The following is a 22218-nucleotide window of genomic DNA, read 5'->3' on the forward strand; positions in this document are numbered from 1 at the left end:
ATAATTTTCTGAATTTAATGATGTACCACAAACCTTGTTTATTATATTGTTTATTTATACAAAGTTATAACGAAAAATAAAAATTTATTAAAATTTAAAATTTTTCCTCTTTAATTTAAAACAAAGAAACATGTTAAATCTAGTTACTACACCAATAACGAGTTCATGCGTCAATCAAGAGAAAACAGGGGTTCACTTGTGAATGGTGTTTTCCTACCGTTTTTTTTTATAGTCGAGAGTGTGAGGATTGTTTGTGTATTGTGTTGTGGATATCACAACGTTTTTTTATTCTTTTTGACAGCAGAGGATGAATATTGCACCCTAGAGATCTATACCATTCGTGAAAGTTTTTTTTTTAATATGATTTTCGTTACTTAATTTAGTCGAAGCCTTTTTTCACAGATTTTAAGAAAAAAAGAGAATTGTTGTAGTTCTATAAGGATATTAATTAATATTCTTGTTCGTTTTTTAATGTGATGAGTCGACTAATGTAGGTGCCACAGCATGATTACTTTTGTTTGTATATTTTCTTTCAAATTTAAGAAGAATTGTTCATATTGGTGTAAGTTGACTAAGAAATCATAAATCACAACGCGAGAGATATTTTGTCTGAATTAAAGCACCACATATCACGTTTCTAAGATGTTATTTTTGATTACAAGAATTTTTGTAATGTCGAAAGATATAAATGCCAAAGGTATATATTGTATGATAAATGGAAAGAAGTAACTCCCAATTAAAGATTGCCAGAATAGGTTTGATCGTCCTAAATAACTAGGACGTTTCAAGAGGTATAGTAAAATAAGACCATCCTTAATGTCATAATGAAGGCATCTTTACTTTTCTAAAAACCGACCATTGAAAATAAATTAGATTTAATATCCCGAGGCACTACGTTAATGGAACGGTAGTACTTTCACAATAGATTTACATATACCTGACATTCAATATAACTGATGAACCCAAATACAGCAGAATTCCAGAAAAGTTATAAAGAAAATGGAACGAAGGATCAGATGATGCAATACTCAGAACGTTCAGAACAAGACCAAGGAACTAACAAGAGCAAGAAATTTTACCAGTTTGAAGAAGAAAGTTATGAAAAAGCAAGGTAATAATGCTCCCCCAACCTTCCTAAAAAATGGAAGAGCCCTTGATTTCGATGATCCTCTTCTGAGGCTCTTTCACTTTTATCCAACGTGGCCCCAGATGTCGTCGTTATCATGTACATTCCCTATTTAAGAAAAGGAATATTTCCTAAAGTAGGAAAACAAATAAAGGAAGTTGAACGTATTGGAAAAAAATGTTATTGTAAAATTTCTAATGCTATAAGATTTCTTAAAGTATCTGACGCAACCTCTTGGGCTTCATGTGGATAAAGTTTCTTACAAATCTCGCCACACCAAAAAGTTACGTATGTTGAGGCAAGGAGAGTGAAGATGCTAAGCTATATTTCCAAATTAGTAAATTGATCATATTCATATACCAAGGTAACTTAAGGTTACTATTATCAGTGCTCCACACTCATCAATAAAGAAGGGACCGACTTGGGAGTCGTTTTCAAAAATTTATCTGGCTATCTGACGACTCGTACCAAAAAAAAAACTGACTTTTTGATCAGTTCATCATGGTTCATAATGTTCATTAGGCAACTACCAATGAGTCATCGTTACTTATATACGCATCATGTAACCATGTGATGCTCTATACAGGCTGATTATCAGTCCTATAAAAAATATAAACGCTCCTTCCTGAAACTATGTAGTTGTAAGTTTCGTTATCGCAGGTTGTCAAAATCTGATCTACTGTTTACAGGGACACCAACCACGTAACACGTTGTTCACGATAACATTTTCATAGGATATGTAGATAACTTGTAGTGTTAGTAATCAAGTCAAAATAATGCTAATGGAAAATAATCTATTTTGAAGATTTATAAATGTCGATTTCTTCTCCTTGCTCCAATTACTACGATGATTACTATGAAATATACAGTCAATTTTCTACATTATCCCTTGCAAGGAAACGAAACCTACTACAAATTGAGTTCAAGTGTTGCTTAGCATATCCTGCAAGTACTTCTACATTGCATTGATGCACAACATTCTACTGTAGTTGACGTGATATTTTTATGATTCAGAAATATAAAATTCTCTATAAATAAGCCGAGGCAGTGGATCAACTTATTTATAAAGCAATAAGTAAAGGTATCTTTTTAGACCCTTAAATAGAACTTTTTAAAAATATATCATTAGAAGTTGGGGCAGCCCTTAAGTATTATTAAGTTATCAATACAGCTTTCTTTTCAGTAGTGATACATTATTAGATGCAGAGGCAGCTTTGTTGCCGAGTATATAAAAGTTATAAACAGTGGCTCGAGTATACTTTTTCTTCTCCTGATCCTTATGACTGATGACGTCGGATAAATTTTTTCCTATTCTTCCATCCTTCTTCCACTCCCTCCGGATCCTGGCTAATTCTTTTATATCTGATAGCGTCTCCCTCTCTTCTTCCGAACTTCTTCCTAAGACTTCCCATTTTTTTTTCTTATCCTTATTCTTTGCTTTAAATACCTTTTTTGCTAATGTGTTATGTTCCATTCTAATTATGTGGGCGTACCAGTTAGTTGCTTTCTCTCTATTTTTCTGATTATCTTCTCTTGATCTACTCCCAGTCTTATTTCCTCATTCCTTATCCTATCCCACTAAGTCTTCCCCACTATTTTCCGTAAAAATTTCATTTCTATTACTGTGATCTTTCCTTCTTGTTTCTCTTGAAGTGTCCATGATTCACTGGCATATGTTAATGTTGGGACTGCCACCGAGTTGTACACTTTCAATTTTATCTTTTTATCTATCTCCTTCTTCCCAAAAATTGCTCTGTTTGGAGTATGATGATACTTCTTCTATCTTTTGTTCCTTACTAAATATTTGTTTCGGGTTCTTTCCTGTTTCCTTTTTATTTAATGCCACGATTTTACATTTATTTACGTTCAATTCTAGGCCCATCTTCTCAATTTCTTCTGACCATATTTCAATCAACTTCCATGGTTCTTATGGTTCTCTGCTATCAGACCCCTATGTCGTCAGCATATAGTAAATTATCTATTTTTACTGGTTCCAAACTTTTATAACGTATTACTGTTTGATATTTATTTGTTCTTGTTATTGTATTTTTTATCACTCTGTCCATTAATATTATAAATAGCAAGGGGCTTAGGTTATCGCCTTGTTTTATTCCCTTACTCATTTTAAAAGTTTTTGATGTTTCTTCCTTCATTTGTACTATGCTCTATGTATTCTTGTACAGGTTTTCAATTATTTTTGTCAGTTTTTGTGGTACCATTAGTTGTTCTAGACACTTCCATATAATACTACGGTTAACCGTGTCAAAAGTTGCTTTTAGGTTTTTTTAGAATCAACATGTCATTAGAAGCTGAAGAAGCCCTGCTGCAGACGTATTAGCTCGAGTATTATCGATAAAGGTAGTATTAATATATCATTAGAAGATGAGGTAGCCTGGCTGCCAAAGTATTGGCTCGAGTATTATAAAGCAGTAAGTACAGGTAACTTTTTAGAATGAACATACTATTAGTAGTAATGCTGGCGGAGCAGTAGCTCAAGTATTACTAAAGTACCAATAAATCTTTAGAAGCCGAGGCAGCTCTGTTGTAGAGGTAATGGCTCAAGTATACAAATTTATAAATAAAAGTTTCTTTTTAGTGTTAACATATCATTAAAAGCCGAGGCAACCCAGCTGCCTAGGTATTGGCTCGAGTATTATAAAGCAATAAACAAAGATATCTTATTAGAAGGAATATATCGTTAGAAGCTAAGGCAGTTCTGCTGGGGGGCAGTAGCTCAAGTATTACAAAGTTAAATAAAGGCTTCATTTTAGAACCAACATATCATTTGAAGCCGAGGCAGCCCTGCTGCAGGGGTAATGGCTCAGATATTACAAAGTTATGAACAAAAGTTCGTTTTTAGTATTAACATATCATTAGCCCAGCAGGTAATGAAGCCGAAGCAGCCCAGCAGCCGACATATAGTAATAGTTATTTCATAAAGTAGCATATTTGTGTTCTTGATTTGACTTAAATTAGTTAATATAAACAAAAGATGTTGAAAAGTACAGAGGTTGGTTTATTTCCGAAATGGAATAAGGTTTGATGCTCAATTAACATCATAATATATAAGCGGTCACTATGACCGACGCTAGATGGTAGTGTAACTAAAAAACACGTTTGATAGCTAAGGGTTAACTTTAGATAAATCTGGACGTACAGAATAAGTTTTCTACAAACGTCGTCAACTGCAAGAATGTGTTATATTTGGAGCTAGAGGTGAGATATCAGGATGTGATATCTTACAGGCAACATATCATCGTAATTATGGCTGTACTACTTATATTCGCAGCACCATAGAGAATGCACATTTAGTGCCAACTACTATAAGTCATTATAAAGCAATAAATAAAGGTATCTTTTTTATAACGAATATTCATAAGAAGCTACGGCAGTCCAGCTGGCTGGCAGTAGCTCAAGAATTACAAAATTATCAATAAAAGTTTCATTTTGGTATTAACAAATTAGAAGCCAAGGCAATGGTTCAAGTATTACAAAGTTTGCTTAGTTATTTGTGTTTAAATAGGTTGATTTTTAGTTTCTGGCTATCACTATCATCATTTTTAACTGCAAGTTTGCTTCAACTATTGTAAGTATTTACAAACTAAGGAATTATGCATTTAAAACTAAATATAAATTTTTAGTAATAATTTCGACTCATTTAGTAAACAAAATAAGTTCTATTTCGAGCACAGTTTATTGCTAATTAGTAAACAAATTTTCGAAACAACAATTTACTTATTCAAATTTATTGGATTTCATTTTGTTTTTCATTATTTTAAAGTGTTTCCACCTAAAGTGCTTTTAAAAATAGAAGCAATAACATAAGGAATTTGAAAATGCTCAAGAATTCCTTAGAAAATTTATAGGTTGAACTGCATTACGAAGAACGTGACGAAAGGATGATATGGTAATCCTAGCGCCATCCAAGACAGGACAATGCTCAACCAATTCTGTCTCGGTCACGTTATAGTTAATTATTACAAAACTGAACCGACGGTGTTTTACTGAGCCATTGTTTTCGTGGTCTTGTGTTTTCCTAGAAACTGGTTTGCGTACAACTTTATCGCCTACTTTTCTTATCCCTTCGAACCAACATTTTAAATTTTTCTTGTTCTTAAAAAGTTTTTTGAAAAAATTAACAATGTTGCACAATTAAAATTGGCACAATCAGAGAGAGGCGCCCCAAATTAATTTCTCTCGAACCGTGAGACCATCGTATGCAGAACGAGCGGTCGAACAACCAAAAAGAGAGATGCCGCGAACCGAAATCCGATGAAACGGAGTGAGAAAACCGGATACGGTGAGCACAGAGTTAGAACAGCTCTGGTAATATAAAACAGACAGTCGTATATACCGGGCCAATTTAATAAAACTCATCCCAATTTAATCTATTTTGATGACTGTCATTGTCTAGGGGGCGGAATTAGAACTTTAATTAACATCTGAGAAGAATGCAGTAAGAGAGGGAACGCTTACGGAATTAAAATCGTACGCACTCATAGTTGAAATTAAATTGTAATTTTATTCCATTTTCGAAGAATTAAAAAAAGAATTGACACAAACTAAATTTAATTAAGAAGAAAACAAGATTAGGAATGCGGAACAAACTAAGACTAAGAGATGTAAAGACCTATTTCTAGAAATGTTCCCAAATCTATTAATAAAAGCCCACTTTTTCAAAACTTCTAGCTTTCTTATTCATAAAATGACGTCGCGGAACGTGTGTAAATCAAAACGGACGTCGCTCGGTTAAAATCTAGCCTCGGCGTCTAGACGCACGTCACCATTCATATCCCGTTTGGGAGACCAGAAGGGAACGAACGCGCATTTTTATTGGAAACACGCGTGTTATACATAGACGAAAACTAACGGCTGCCAAAAAGAATGAATGTTATTGCCAATTTCCCCCTTCAACTAATTTTTAATCTTTTTTCTAAACCTACTACTCTAATAAATATTTACGAACATTACGTTTGATTTATTCAAGCGTTAATAGGATTATTACTCTATATCTTTAGTAAATTGAGGAAAATCGAAACTCATCCGGGAAATCACCAAACGAACCGAATCGATATCACCGAACTGGAGGAAGTAGAGAAATTAATTGAGGGGAAATACGAGGCGGTGTTTGAATCTTGAAACCTCCATCTCCTCCTTACGACAACCTGTGGCTTCTGCACCCTCAGGAGACATCTTTCCTTTGATTGTGTCGTCATCAGAACGTCCTGTTTTAGGACATTTCACATTTTCTATAATAATGTATAAAATGAGAAAAATTCAATATTATAGTAAAAATATTGATAAGATAAATCATTTGTCATGTCAGTTATTTTGAGACTTTTCTGTTCGATAAAACCATATCTTTCATTCCAAGTTGTTGTTAAGTATTGCGGTGTAACTTTTTTTCAAGGAGGGATATATCCATAGGAGATACACATTCTAATAGATTAGAGTCACCTTTAATCTTGGGACTCGCTTGATGATAAAATTCAACATTATCAAGGGCCTTTCAGATGATGGAGTCGCAAACAATCTACAAAAGTAAAGACCCAGCTAAGGAAAAATGAATCTGGGAAAGATATCTTCCAGCTCTGTAAAGCACGTGAAATCAACAATATTCTTAAATCTAAGATTACACGAAGCACAATCTACAAGTGCGGAGATCAGCAAGCCATAAAGTGCACCAAGGAACCTCGCCTACACACCGCCCACCTATTTGATACTGAAACCCTACGATAATGAGATCAGTCTCCTAACTCCCCTGAAAATACCGCTACAAAGAATGATAACGAGGTCGTCCAATACCAAAAAGAAAGCCCCTTTCAACCGTCCCGAAGATAGCATCCACGACTTCAAAAAGCCATTAATATTAACACTCTTCAAAAAATATACAAACTGCGCTTTAGAAATGTAATGGCTTAAAACATCAAGAAGGAGAGTTGATGATATTTTGGCAGGGATATTATCACCTGGACGTAATCACCATCAATGAGACCACGTTAACATCTCTAACAGACTAAGATAATTGGAGGAAGATCTTCTAAATTAGAGTTTCAAATTTCCTCGCCACTATAACCTATCGACGATTTTCTTGACGAGATTAATCTGGAGGTAGATTGATGTAGATGGATGTAAATCACAGGAATCAATCAATTAATGTTTATCGATTAATATCCTGCTATAATTAAAGTCCAATTGATACCATTTTAGACGACACATACTGTAATGGCTCGACCACAAGCAATCTCTTCTCAGTTTAGAATGAAAAGTGAATAATCGTACGTGATTGATTTGCTGCTACCAATGATACCAAGTTAATAAAAAAATCAATAAAGCGCGAAATCACACTTTCTCCATTTTATTTAAGACGAGCTCGCTTTCTGCCGAGGTGACACGTTTTAACATGTTCTTTTTAAATTAAACTAATTTTACTAAATAAACTAAGACTAAGGCCGAGGCGTCATCGAGAATGCACTTGTAACGCCTCAGGCAGCTTGTATTGTAACGATTCCGCCGCAAATGACCTCGGTTCCGCTTAAAACGAGATTTATGGGTGGTATAAAGTCAAGGCCACTTGCAAACAAGGCACTGCAATTAATATCATATTGGTACAATTGGATAGTGTATGATGGTGTGCAATTAAGATGATATATTACAATTGATACTATTGGTGTCCAGACTTCTCCCAGCAGTACGAAGTCTTCTGCAAATTAGCAGTGTCTAATTATTTTTTCTCTATTCAGTTTCGGACGAAATACAGCCTTCTAACATTCTTCAGATAGTCTTGAAGAAAGAGTATATACCCTTCCATTTGAAATATTTAATTTTCTATTAGCAGTATCTAGTGTTCCATTGACATTAGTTATACTTCTATCACCAGTATGTAATCACAAATGTGATCATCCTTTGATCTGCCACCTTTACCTAGTTCTCTACCAGAAATATGTGGTCTATACATAATACCGAGTCTTCTATTACCAATGCCAACCTTCAATTACTAGAGTTTATTCCTCCATTCGCAATATCCTGTCTTCTGCCATTAATGTTTAGACTTCTATTAATATTGTCTAGCCTTCCCGTAGCAATATTTAGACTTCAACAACAGTAGGTAGATTTCTGCAAACATTATATGGTCTTGTGGTAGCAGTAGCCAGTCTTGTATTACCATTGTTGATACTTCACCCACAATATATCCAGCTAACGATAGCCTGGGCATTTCCGACATCACCATGATAAAAAATATGACGATGCCTTCAACTCCACAACATTTACGAACTGTCATAATCTAGTCCTTCTTTCGTGATCGATCGCTTGCCGTCACATTTATGATGATATATCACTCTGAGCATTTCTGCTTTAGATGTGAGCGGTGCACAGTACTACATTGCTAGGCTGAAGTTGCAAAGATGGTTCTCTATTACTAACTGATCTCGACAGCTTAGCTCTCTATTGTTAAACGATCCTCTACTGCACCTTTGGAGTTGAAGGTACCATTATATGTATTCACTCTAAATGATGGAAGTTTTTAGAAGTATATAAATTTGAGTGGATAATCTTGAGAATATACATAATTAAAAGAGTTACATAAATTTTGATATGTGATCGATTTTTTAAAATATGAATATTTTATTCTGAGCGCACCGTCATCTTCATTATCAACCTCCAAATTAACTTACCTTACTAAAGTAACAATATTTGCTACTATTTTACTATTTTTATTTCAATTAAATCAACAAAGATTGTAATTTACAGTCGTCAACAGCTTTTCCACTAAGAATAAGTGTTAACCGATATTTCACCGCTTTAAATCCTTAAAATACCTTTTCTTCACGAAAAAAAACTGCGTCTACATCAATCTGGTGTTGCGTTATAGCCGACAAAATGAATTGAGTGAATTATTTACAGAAGCTGTGTATACATCTAATTGTGCATTATCTAAAAACGAGAAGAATGTGTCTCTATTATTAGCAATGTCTGTATTATTATAAATTAGTCTCTGTTATTGTTTACAAAACGACGAAAGATTATTTTTATGTCCACTATTTTCCCAGTACCATTAGACATACCTTACGCATATTTTATAAAAATTAAAAATACAATTAGTGGAAAGGCTAGAGTAAGTTGGTTATCCTGTTAATTGTTATTTTTTCAGAATTTACTAGATCTGAATATAAAGCAGAATGAGTTAAATCTATTCAAGGTGAGAACATATCTATTCCTGACGTAATAATACTTGCTGCATGTTGGAGATCTTGGTGGATTTCATGAAATTACCCACTACGATGATTAAACTATTCAGTATCTGTCACGATCAATAGTTTAACTATAGCTTTATGTAGGAGAAATTGACTTGGACTTGTTTACAAAAACGGCATTTCCTATTAATTGATACTTGTAAGGTAAGTTCTCTAAATAGGAATAACAAAGGATTTTAAAATACAAATTCAACGCAAAATATTGGAAGATAGATGGTTTACAAAGAAGAAAACCTGAAAACAGAACGAGAAAAACGGAGCTTTAGATTAATTATAAAAGAAAAATATGGAATAGAACAGAATGGCGGAAGCTTTTATAACAGGCTAAGACCCACAGAGGGTTATCATATCACTGATGATGTTGAAAGGTAAGTTCTGTTGCAGTGCTTTATTTGCATTTGCAGAACCATTTTTAATACTCAAAGAAGAATTTTGAAAGTGTAGTTTTCTATTTAAAAATTTGAGTTTAACAAGTTCAACGAATTGATCATAATATCTACTGGTCACTGGCTTTGAGAATTCTACATAGCTCTGGTTATTTTTAATTTTCCAAATGCAAAATTACTTAATTAATCATAAATTTTAAATAATCTTGCCAACATATTTCCTTTTAAGTAAAATTTCCAAATGAAATAACTGTGTTTTATGTTCTTTGGTAAATTTCTTACAAACAGTCGCAAAAAGTCGAGGTAATATACGGTAGAGAACACTATTGAACGGGGCGTTGTGTATGAACATGGATTAGTGCTGTAACGGTTGTAATTACATTGATAGAAACATTGCCCTTTAAGTCTCATAGCATTATGAAAGATACTGTGTTTTATAGAAAGCACACTTGGAGGTATGAATTCTTGTTATGGTATATTTTGGTACATTCAGGAACATCTTGTTCTGGACAACGGACCTGCCCATCAAACCTAACTTCACGGATTATATCATCTAGGAGTTTAAGTTCCACCCAACACCCCTCATTTTCTGCAGCTTATGGACATGAAAATGATATCTATTTTCAAGAAGCTCTTTATGAAAAATCTATTTCGCCGTCCAAGTCAGAAAACTCTAAAATATCCAAAAATAAAGGAATAAATATGATTCCTTGATCGGCAAGTCTATAGACTTGACCACAAAGTCTACATCAATAAGCTTATCGAGAACTGTATCGAGGAGCTGATAACGAAGACGCTTAATATAGTAATAAACGGAACAGGATACTCAAATATTGCAGTAATTACGCAACATAAATATCATAGATTATTTGAAATATCAAGTGTGTGTTTGAGTAAAGTATCACTTCCTTATGTAATTTAATTGAATGTGATTACTTCTTGGAACAAATAACGATTATTATAGCTTTTTAAATATACTTTATTTGCCAAATTTCGTTGTTAATATCCAAAAAATGTTTGCGATAATACAGTAGTCCCTCCATTTACGCGGTATTTTTATACGCGGATTCGCTTTACCGCGGGTTTCTCACCAGAAATTTTAATATGACAGATTCTAAACGATCTAGAGAAGTGCTATTACTTTTACAAAAATGTGCGATATTAGACGATCTAGACAAAAGAATGACTTTAGCAGAAGTAGCTAGAAAAATAACGTTAACGAATCTTATTCATATAGTTCTTATTCGTGAAAATAACGACAAAATTCGAAAAAGTGTTGCAATTTCAGTTCGTGAATCTTCAAAATTTGTCAGATATTTTAGAAAACGAACTATAGAAAAAGTTGATTTTATGGATTGACAGGATCAAATTTAAAAAAGTGCTACTATAAGCTCTGGACTCGATAAAGCTAAAAAGAGCTACGACAATTTTATGAAAAGTGAACTCTTTTCATCAAATAATGATATAAAACCATTTTAAATTGATGGAACAGTCTACTTTAGCCGATCATGAGACAGCAAAGCTGTATCCAGAATCCCTAAAGAGCATAATTCAAGATGGTGGTTGTGCCCCGCAGCAGGTATTCAACGCAGATGAGATCATTTTTGGCAAAAATGCTCTCAGGAACTTTTATATCAAAAAATGAAAAAACTGCTCCTGGTTTTAAGGTGCCTAAATACCGTCTCTTCGTTCGAGGGATTATCGCCAAACCATTTTTGGTATTTAAATCATTAAATCCCACAACTTCTGTTCTTCAGCCTTTAGGCCACATTGAATGGTTACTGAAGGAAAAGTACCCTTAAGGTGGTCGTTACCGGAAAATCGTTTTAGTGACCATCATTCAACTGTCAGATATTAAAGAGCTACTTGAGTCACATGATTCTGAACTGAAAGAAGAAGAGCAGGCAGATTTAGTAACTGATGATAATTATGAATACAGTGATGATAATAACGAGGACACTTTTCCAGCTATGTTACTTTTCAATACTAGGAAGACTAACATATATGTCGATAGAAAAGGATCCTATAACACAACGAAGTTTAAACGCACAACGTGAGATCTGTAATGCCTTAGGACAGCGTTCCTTAAACTGTTCCGTGAATCGTACGTGATACTTTTTACATAAAATAGTGTGGCGAAAATCTGGACGCCAGAAAACTTTTCAAAAAAACTCTCCGGCTATCTGGGCAGCGCATCCTTTTGGTCTAAGCAAAGGATTCCCAGAAACTTTCACCGGGGATGTTACTGGACTCCGGGATAAAAGAACCAGGATATACCCGGAGAAATCAGTTACCGTTTTACAGTTTACGTTACAGTTTTGATCGGCAACCTTTTCCGAAACGCTTTTTTTCCCTAACATTGTTACCAATGTTTTGCAGTATGGACAGGTGGCATAAAAACGGCAGCCTAAAACGTTTAAGTGTAGATGCAACAGCTTCAGCTTCAACGTCTACCTGTTTTAAAAAACAGTGATGAAAACAATGACACCGATACAAATCAAATCGCCCCAAAAGTAAATAAGCCAGTTATAAATGCTTCTACAAGTGTTGAATCCAAAAAAGTTACTAAAAAACGTAGGAGATATGATGAAAGTTATATATCCTTAGGATTTATGAACAGTAATGGTAATCCGCAGTGCGTTATATATAGCAAAGTTCTTCCAAATAGCTGTATGGCTCCAGCTAAGATGCGTTGACATTTGGAATCTGTCCATGGAGAGCTTAAAGAAAAAATTGTTGAATTTTTCAAGCGAAAGTGTGACGAACTTAACGAAAACATTTATGGTTCAAACCACAAAAACGATTAATGAAAAAGCGACTGAGGCTTCTTACTTGGTCAATTGCGGAAAATCTCACAAAACCTTGCACAATAGCAGAAGAAATAGGTAAGATCCCACTATCGAATGACGCGGTAGCTCAGTGCATCAGAAATTTAGCAAACAATATAAAGAATGAACTTACGTTTCGCCTGAAATCATGCAAATTTTAATTAAATCTTCTGTTATGTAAATCTGTACCAACACGAACTACTGGACTGGAAATATTTAGTCTCCTAAATTCTTTTCTTGAAGACAATGAAATACCATGGGACAACTGCATCGATATCTGTACAGATGGAGCAAAAGCCATGAGCGGCACAATTAATGGGGCTGTACAGCTTATTAAAAATATCGCCAAAACTATTCTAGCAGTCACTGTATGCTACATACCTAGGCACTTGCTGCAAAGAAATTATCCCCCAGTTATAAGAAGGCTCTCGATGAGGTGGTCAAAATCATTAACTTCATAAAATCTCGGCCTCTAAATAATCGTTTATTCAAAATACTATGTGAGGAAATGGGAAGTGTACACACATCTCTTATGTTATATACCGAAGTCAATGGTTGTCACGAGGAATAATACTCACCCGTTTGTTTGAACTAAGGGACGAAGTACGTGCTTTTTTTAGAACATAATTTCGAATTGCAATTTTAAGCAGCCAATTAAATATGCATATTTAAGCGACATTTTTACGAAGATCAATAATCTTAATTTAACACTTCAAGGCAAACAGGTAAATGTATTTACTGCTAACGAAAAAATTCTTGCTTTCAAGAAAAAGATAGAATTTTGGATTAGTTGTGTGCGCTCCAATGAATATGATTGCTTCCCAACTATAAAAGACTTTTTGAAAGAGGAAAAGATTGAAATAGGGCAGACATTTATTGAAGAAGTTCTTCAACACCTCAAAGGCTTGAGTGAAGCTTTTAATGAATATTTTCCGTGTGAGAAGCAGAGTAAATATCAACAAGAACTGTGGATTAAAAACCCATTTATTATCAATACACGACCTTCAATCAGGTCGTGAGAAGAATATTAAACTTTGATTGAAATCTGATGACATCTGATTCATAGTTGCAAGAAAAATTTAAATCAATGCCGTTAGTACAATTTTGGCGCAGTTTGAAAGTGAATATCCCCAACTGTCGCAAAAGGGCGTGTTGGCACTTTTACTATTTGATACTATATATATGTGTGAAATGGGATTCTCAGCTTATGTGTCGACAAAAAATAAATATCGCAACAAACTTGACGCCGAACCTGACATGAGAATTCAACTTTCATCCATAAAGCCTAATATTAAGTATATCTGCGATAATAAAAAGCAGCACTACTCCTCCCATTAAACGTTATTTTAATAATTTTTGTATTCATTTTGAAAGTACTTTTTGAATCAAATAAATATTATCTAAAATAACTCTAATTTTTGTTGAGAATTATTTATTTGTACATTCATTGCATTAAAACCTTTGTTTAAAAAAATTGAATAATGCAAGGGGTTCCAGGATAAATGTGGTCATTAAAAAGGGTTCCACCACTCATCAAAAAGTTTAAGAAACGCTGCCTTAGAATTATAGCGATCTCTTTTAAGTGTAACATTGCTAATTGCTACCCTAAATCTAAATCTAAAATTAGTTATCGACTAATTACTCGCTACGGCCTTCTAAAATTTTATAATTTTGTTGAGAAAATTGATTTTTCCTTTATTAGTCAATCGAATATTGACGTAAACACTAAATTCAAAGTATTTGTTGAATTATTATCTGATGCTCTAAATTCTTGCTTTCAATTAAAAACTATAATTGTCGATAGTAAAGACATCGACACTAATTATGTATCCTGATTCGATAACGAAGTTAAACTAGCTAGAGATCTGCTTAATTTGGTTTCTGATCTTAACAAATCCTTTCCGGAGTTTATTCCTTGGGACTGTGTGAAGAATTGTAGAAGGCACTATCGAAAAATTATACTTAAAAATAAAAAAGTAGCAAATAGCAGATACATTACTAATTCTAAAAATATCCAGAGGGCTGTGTGGAATGTTATCAAAAACAACAACCCTAGGCGAGCTAACGATTTGAGAAATGTTATTTCTACTCTTAAGAATACTTCCAGTACAGATATTTATGGTTTAAATCCGAATATCATAAAAGTTATTCAAAACTTAATTATTATTCCCTTAGCTAAGCTGATTAATCAATGTATTGCTGTTCATATTTTCCCAGATTGCTTAAAAATAAGTAAAGTGGTGCCTGTTTTCAAAAGGGGTTCAATTAATGAGGTCTCAAACTACAGACCAATCTCAATTACACCTGTTTTGGGTAAAATTTTCGAAATAGTTTTATATAACCAGTTAATTGCGTATCTTGAATCCAATAACCTCCTAAACGAGTCACAGTTTGGTTTCAGGAAAAATAAATCAACTACGTCAGCAATTTGCAAATTAGTTTCATATGTTAATGAATGTTTTGAGAACAAACATTATGCACAGGCATCCTTTTACGATCTTACGAAAGCATTCAAAAATGTTGTAATTTAATTAACAATTGGTTATGAGATGCGCAGTCTATCTCATAACCAATTGTTAATTAAATTACAAAATTTTGACTTTGATGCTGGTTCTGTTAAGCTAGTTAAAGCTTATTTATCAAATCGATTGCAACAAGTAATTTATAAAAATAGACTATCTTCAAAATTAGAACATTATATTATTTGCTGATGACACAACCACTGTGAATACAAGTGATAATTTGCCAGATCTTTTTAGTGAGGTGGTTGGATCTCGGGGTTGCATTTTTGACTGGTTTTCAGCTAATCAGTTTAGCGTAAATGAATCTAAGACTCAGCGGTTAATCTTCTCATTACGTGCACTAAATGATAATGTTGATAACCCTACAGTCAAATATCTAGGAGTTCATTTATATTGTGAACTTACATGGGAAGAGTATGCAATACGAACTACTAGTAAATTAAACAAAATTATTTACTGTATCAGAAATTTAATTGATATCGTTCCAGTAAATACAGTAATGACAGCATAGTATGGATATTTTTATGCTCACTTATCATATGCCATTCTCGCTTGGGGTCATTCTGCACATGCTGCTCGGGTGTTTAGCTCAGAGACGATGTATCCGAGTGATTTGGAATTTAAAATTCTCTGAGTGTTGTAGAACTAAATTTGTAGAGTTAAAAATCTTAACTGTACCTTCTATTTATAAATTTAACTGCCTCTTATACATTAAAAAAAAAAATTCAGAATTTCAAAAAACATGATGAGGTCCCATCATTATGGAACCAGACACCATGATAACCTCGAAATTGATTATACTCGCACTGAAAGAGTTAGGGATGGCACTAATTATTATGGAATAAAATTTTTTAATTTGTTGCCTAATCCCATTAAACTACTTGATATTAATAATTTTAAATCAAAAATTACTTGTTAGTGAGAGCCCTCTACAGTGTGGATGAGTACTGTCTGAGCACTTTTGATGACCTAGTATAGGCTTATCTTGCATGCCTTACTCGGATTTATGCCGTCGTTTATTGTGGATGTATTTTTAAGATGTTCTTAATGTTGTTAGTTGACTAGCGGTAATGTTAAGGTGGGTTCATGCAACGTGTTTTAGTCGTAGTTGTTGGCATAGTCGTAAGACTGGAAAGTTAAGGTATTGTGTTATACTAGTACTGTTCGTGCAACACCTTACGACTAAAATGGTTTTTGTCCTAGTCCCAAGAGTTGCCCAACTTTTAACTTCTTAAAGCTAAAACAATCGGTCGTAACGTGACGCATGCGCACTTTTCTTTTTTGTGTCCTTGTAATATAGCAGTGCTCTGTTCTTCTGGAACCTTCTTGCCGTATTGATGCTCCCAACCCGTCCTATATTTTGCAGTTGCATTGGTCGCACTGACCATTTATAACTTCCCCTGACTTTGACTGAATAGTATCACCATATCCTGGAGGACAGTACCTTTCGCTTTGCCGTTCAATACGAAGGAAATGATGTAAAAGTACTGTGGCTTTTACAATATTTTCTACTACGTCTACCCTAGCTATAAGTGGCCTCCGTAGAATTCGCCACCGTTTGCTGGCAGAGTATACCAAAGGCATTTTCAACGGTCCTCCTTGCCCTGGATAAACGATAGTTGAAAATGTTTTTTTCTAGTCCTAAGTGCTGTCGGATATGGTCTCATTATATTTTCCCTTAGAGTAAACGCAGCATCACCCACAACAAAATGTAGAAGTATAATGTTGCTTCTAGACAATTTCTTTGGAAAAGGGATATCTATGTTTCCATTTAAAAAAGCTCTCCCGAAAGAAAATTCTTTAAGGATAGTGCTGTCATCATTTCTGTCACTAGCTCCAATATCTGCTATAATGAAATTATAATCCGCATCTACACATGCCACTAAAACTTGACTTTTAAGTGCCATTAAAACAATGCTGAAGGTATGTTTATAATAGAAGAACTCACTTCCCGATGCTTGGTGCTTGCATATGAATGTGTTTCCCATCAACAGCCCCGATACAGTTGGGCATGACATTTTTCCATCGTCTGTAGAATGTATCTTCAACAGAGGCTAATATGTATCTTGTTAGCTCGTCTTCCTGTTTTTCCAACATATTCTAATCAGAGTGGCATAATATCCCTCTAATTCTCTATTTTTATTGATTGGTCTTCTGTCAAAACGCCGTCGTCTTTTCTTTCTTAATCTTTGTGCGATTAATAGAGTGCATTCAAGCACATTACACTATCAGCGACAAAATTTTCTTTTTATTCATAATAAACAAAACAGTTTCACCCCCGATTTCTTTTTTTTTAATTTGACACGGGTTGTGGCACGCTGTGCTTAAATATTACATGAACCAATTCCTTTCCTTATTACTACAGCTAAAGCAAAAGCTTATGACTATGACTAAAACTAAAACACTTTGCATGAACCCACCTTTACATGTATTTTTATATATATAAACATATATTTTTATATGTTTTGTATTATACGCTTTTTTTTGACTTGCGCAAATACTGTTGTATGACGTCGCCAATAAAGATTTATTATTATTATTATACAAAGTTTTGTAACAGAGATTGAAAAATGAAAGAAACATGTAAATGGAAGGACTACTGTAAATATCTTTGTGTTTAAGTTTATTTAAGAAGGATATCCTAATACATTTCAAATACATCTTTTGCAATTATTAAATTTGGAATATACTTTGTTAATTTGCCAGAAAAAAGTTTTTGGTATGAAATATACAAGAAAAAGATAGTCTAAGTTTCTTTAGTCGTCCGTAAGATGTCGGACTTTTTGGCTTGGCGGCAGCTTTAGACTCAGGTCTGGGGTGTTATTTATAATCTGTTCGCCTCGTGAACCTTCTTCTTCCCTCAGGACGGTTCGCCGCCGCCGGCGAGACACCGTCGAGACGATCGTGGTGTGACGTCACGTGCCCGTTCTGACGTCACTAATTTTTTTTTAAAACTTATTTAGCTAAGTGATTTTTTGCTCTATTTAACTATTTAGTTTTTTTATAACTTTTTTTTTTAATAGAAGTGCCTAGACTCATATATTTATTTGGACAGAGAGACAATGTTTATTAATAGATAAATGAGGCGCTGTTATTAATTTATCGTTCTCGGCTCTGCATCGTTAGATTATTTTTAGGTGGATTTATGACCGCGTGAAATATTGCTGGCGTTTATATGGCGTTTTATACTTCTTTTAACAGTTTATAATTTTTTTGAAATGTATAAAATAAACTGATTAAGTGGAGAAATTTGATTATCATTTCAGTTTAAATAATAGCGAAATTTCCTTTTTCCACTTTATTATAGTCATATAAGAAGAAGTAATGAGTCATAAAAAAATTGTAGTGTGGAATTTATTCCATGGGTAATAATGTACTTTCTAAGCATCACGAAAAAAACATTAATCTACAGGTTGCTTATTTAGAAATTGTCGAAAAAGTCCTCTCATAATTGACTTCTAAAAAAATTAGGAAACTAATAAATTTTATCAGCATGAACTTCGCGATAACACGTGAGAAAAGTAAACAGCAAGTTTGTGTTTACAAAAATACTATAAAAAAGATAAACCTAAAACGCAGGTAAAAAGACCATTACGATTTTATAATTCCTTCTTTTTTTTACTTACTTCTTATTTCTCCGTCCGCTTGGAACGTTCTCGTTTCGGAATCAAACTCGATCAGATTAACCAGTTTTATGAATCACCACAGAGGCAAGACACCATTTTTTTAAAAAAAGAATTCATACTCGTTCTTAAAACGTCACTCTGGAACGTCCAAAAAAACGTGAGCGATCTTACAGAGTTCCGAACGATGGCACGTGTCAGAGTGTTTTCGTGTGCGTATCGGTTCAGATACGCGCGAACGAAAACGTCGAAAAGATCTCGCGAAGAAAAATCGTGCCACAGAACCGTACCGGCCCAAAGCGCACCGTAAACTGAAACCCGTTCGGTGTTCGGCGACGACCGCAGCAGGCAGACAGATCGCGAGACACGATCGTCGGTCGTCGAGTGCGTTCGGGCGTCGTTGTTTAGTTCGGCCCGGTGCCACCAGAGTGAATGCAGGACGGCGACGCAGGAATTTATTGAGGAGGCCGCGATGGGCGGTTCCACAAACGGACTTTGGCGTGTGCGCGACGAAACGACCATTCAGCGAAGATAGGCCGGTCCTGCTAATGGGGGGCCGTACCTCATTGGACGCCGAAAGACGCGGTTAAAGCCTCCTTCGCGGTGGTCACCTGCAGGACGATGCGGACGCGCCAGGATGAATAAGATGAATGATGCATTTCATCACTTAACGGCCTAAACTCGGACAGGCGTCGATGTACTAGTGCCGGTTGATGAAATTTTGATGATTTTCCTGTTACAGTCCTGGAATAGGATGAGGATTATGGGCGTATGGGGAATTTTCTCTCGAGTTACGTTTCTCCAAGCTTTTTTTCTGTGCTTTTCAATGGTGACGAATGGGATTATTGATATTGACGTGTGATTACAAATGGGATTTTCTGAAATTTACTGAAAAAATTAATGAAGGAAAAATCCACCAAGAGGACAAATAACTTTTTTGTGTTAATTCTTTTAACCCCTTCACGCCCAGTGGTGCCAACGGTGGCGTTCTAGTAATGTGACTGCTTTCACCAAGAACGCCTATGGTGGGGTCATAACGTATTTTAATATAAGATAGTAGTGTTGGTGTGACATTGAGATTTTTAACACGTTCGCTACCATAAGGTATACGAAAGATGCTCATGGTAGACTGAAAACAATTTATTCTTATTTTCTTCGAAAATTTTTTGTTTTTGTACCAGGAATATAATATATAGTAAGAAAATTATGAGAACTTGTTTTCTTGTTGTTTTGTGACGGAGGTCTATATGTACAACTTTTTAACCTATTGACCACTTGACACATATATGTGACATTATAAAATTAAAACTGTATACATTTTTAAACAATTTAAATTTATTTCTAATATTACAACATAACAAAAATATCCTTAGAATAAAATATCCTTAAAATATTTTTTAGATACAAAATGTGTAAAACAAGAAAACAGAACTTTTATGATTGAAAACTATCAATTAATTTTATTTGAATTGTAAAATTCAAGATTCATCAAGATTTATTTCGTATGGTATTCTTTAAAACAGTTATCGGTACATAAACCAACCGGTTGGTCATCAATTTTACAAGTGTCGCAAACATAAAAGGTAGCAGATCTTTTCTTTTGTTTGGAACACATGCGACATCTCACTCTTTTAGCTACTTTTTTGGGAAAATGTTGATCTTCTGTTGTCCTCTGTTCTTGATTTACAATAATATTATGTTGCAATAATTTATTTGCTATTGCATCTCGATATTGTAAGTAGGTCATCTTCTTACGTACCACTTTATTGTAAATATAACATGAATTCCAAATACACACATCTAGAAGATGAAAGAACATCTTCAAATACCAACGCACATATTTGCGTGGTGTGGAGTAGTAGGACACCATTTGGTCAGTTCGGTCAATGCCTGACATATAATTATTATAATCAACGATAGTGACTGGTTTGAATTTATAATTTCCCTTTTTGTTAGCTACTTCTTGGAATTCAACTGAATGTTTTGTAGAGATTGACAAAACCTCTCGTTTATCTTTCCATTTTTGAACAAGGACACAATTTTTTCTTTGGAAAATAGAGTCACCTTTCTTCAGCTTCGTAGACACAACTTTCACAGGATTGCCTTTTCTATTTTTTCGAAGCGTACCGGCTACATGTGTTTTGTGCTTGTAAAGGCATTCTGCTAGCTTTACACTGTTATAATAATTATCCATGTAAAGTGTATGACCTTTACCTAAATAATTTTTAACGAGTTCATAAACTACAGAAGCAGCATGTCCATTTTCATTATTGACAGTTCCTTTTCCACAATAAACTAAAATATTCAGCAAAAATTCATCAGGTGTACGTAATTCATACAATTTTATTCCATATTTTGCCTTTTTGTTCGGTATGTACTGTCTAAAGCTCAAACGTCCTCGCCACAAAACTAGTGCTTCGTCTAATGAAAGATGTTCACCAGGATAATATAAACTTTGTATATTATGTAAAATATGATTCAAAACTTGATCAATTTTATGCATTTTATAGGATTTATCATCTGTTTCTTTATAAAAACATAAACATCTTAGTATGTTTTCAAAACGGTTTCTTGGCATATTATTTCCAAACAATGGGTGATAGTAGATACTATTTTTACACCAATAACTTTTTAATGATGGCATTTTTATATTACCCATTACGATGCATAATCCTAGAAACTTTTTTATTTCGTCAGAAGTAGTTGGAAACCATCTTTTCATATTTGACTTACGTTTTAGGTTTTGATTTTGAATCATATAATTAGCGCGAGCATTTGTCCAATCACAATTTTTTTCAATAAGCTTTTCATCAAATATCAACGAAAATAGGTCGTACTCTGAAGATGTTAATGAGATATTACATTTCAATCCTTCTTGTTCACTAAATGGATGTAATTGTGGGCTTTCGTCAGTATCAGTCCAATTTTCTTCTCCATGTTCACTGCTGTGTGGTTCTGAATGTTTCCCTTCAACTGAAGGGCATGAGCATGAGCTAGAGCTACTTAACGAGTTACAATCTTGTGAGGTATCGTCAGAATCTGATGGTGCAAAATGTTTCCTCAGTCTGTTCTCTCAGACTCAGAAAACGGTTCTTCAAAACTATCATTTTCGTCGACAACCATAATTTTTTTTGTATCATTCTCTAATTCCTCCTGGATAGCAGTTCTCTTACGACTGGTGCTAGCCATAGTAAACCTATAATAAATGTATTGATAATAACAAAACACCATCGTCAACCCCTGACCATCCAAGGTTGACTAGACCACTAATATATCAAGAACTTCACGAAAATTTACATTGAAAAATAATCATATTTACCTTTTCCTGCTAAACACAATAAAATTAATAATAAAATTATTATTTTATTAATTTCCAGCCGCACATAGAAACAGAATATGACTATAACATCAAAATTTAAAAAAAATTTTTTTTGAATCAACTAAAACACAAAACCGCAGACCATGTGGCACGTGTTTG

The 22218-nt window shown here is 34.2% G+C and overlaps 1 protein-coding gene across 3 annotated transcripts in view; it reads right to left on the reverse strand.

Moving 5' to 3' along the window:
• LOC111422683 (LIM domain only protein 3) overlaps positions 1 to 19119 on the reverse strand; it is a 284619-nt gene extending 265500 nt beyond the window's left edge. For 2 of the 3 annotated variants that reach the window (XM_023055902.2, XM_071196486.1), the window contains exon 1: positions 18744 to 19118. The gene's annotated coding sequence lies outside the window, so the exon portion shown is untranslated. Of the gene's footprint in view, positions 1 to 18743 lie in introns of all 3 variants that reach the window. The other variant, XM_071196487.1, reaches the window with a different exon arrangement.
• Positions 19120 to 22218: the final 3099 nt, after the last annotated feature.

The sequence above is a fragment of the Onthophagus taurus genome, chromosome 6 (genome assembly GCF_036711975.1).
Source record: "Onthophagus taurus isolate NC chromosome 6, IU_Otau_3.0, whole genome shotgun sequence".
NCBI classification, from domain to species: Eukaryota; Metazoa; Arthropoda; class Insecta; order Coleoptera; family Scarabaeidae; genus Onthophagus; species Onthophagus taurus.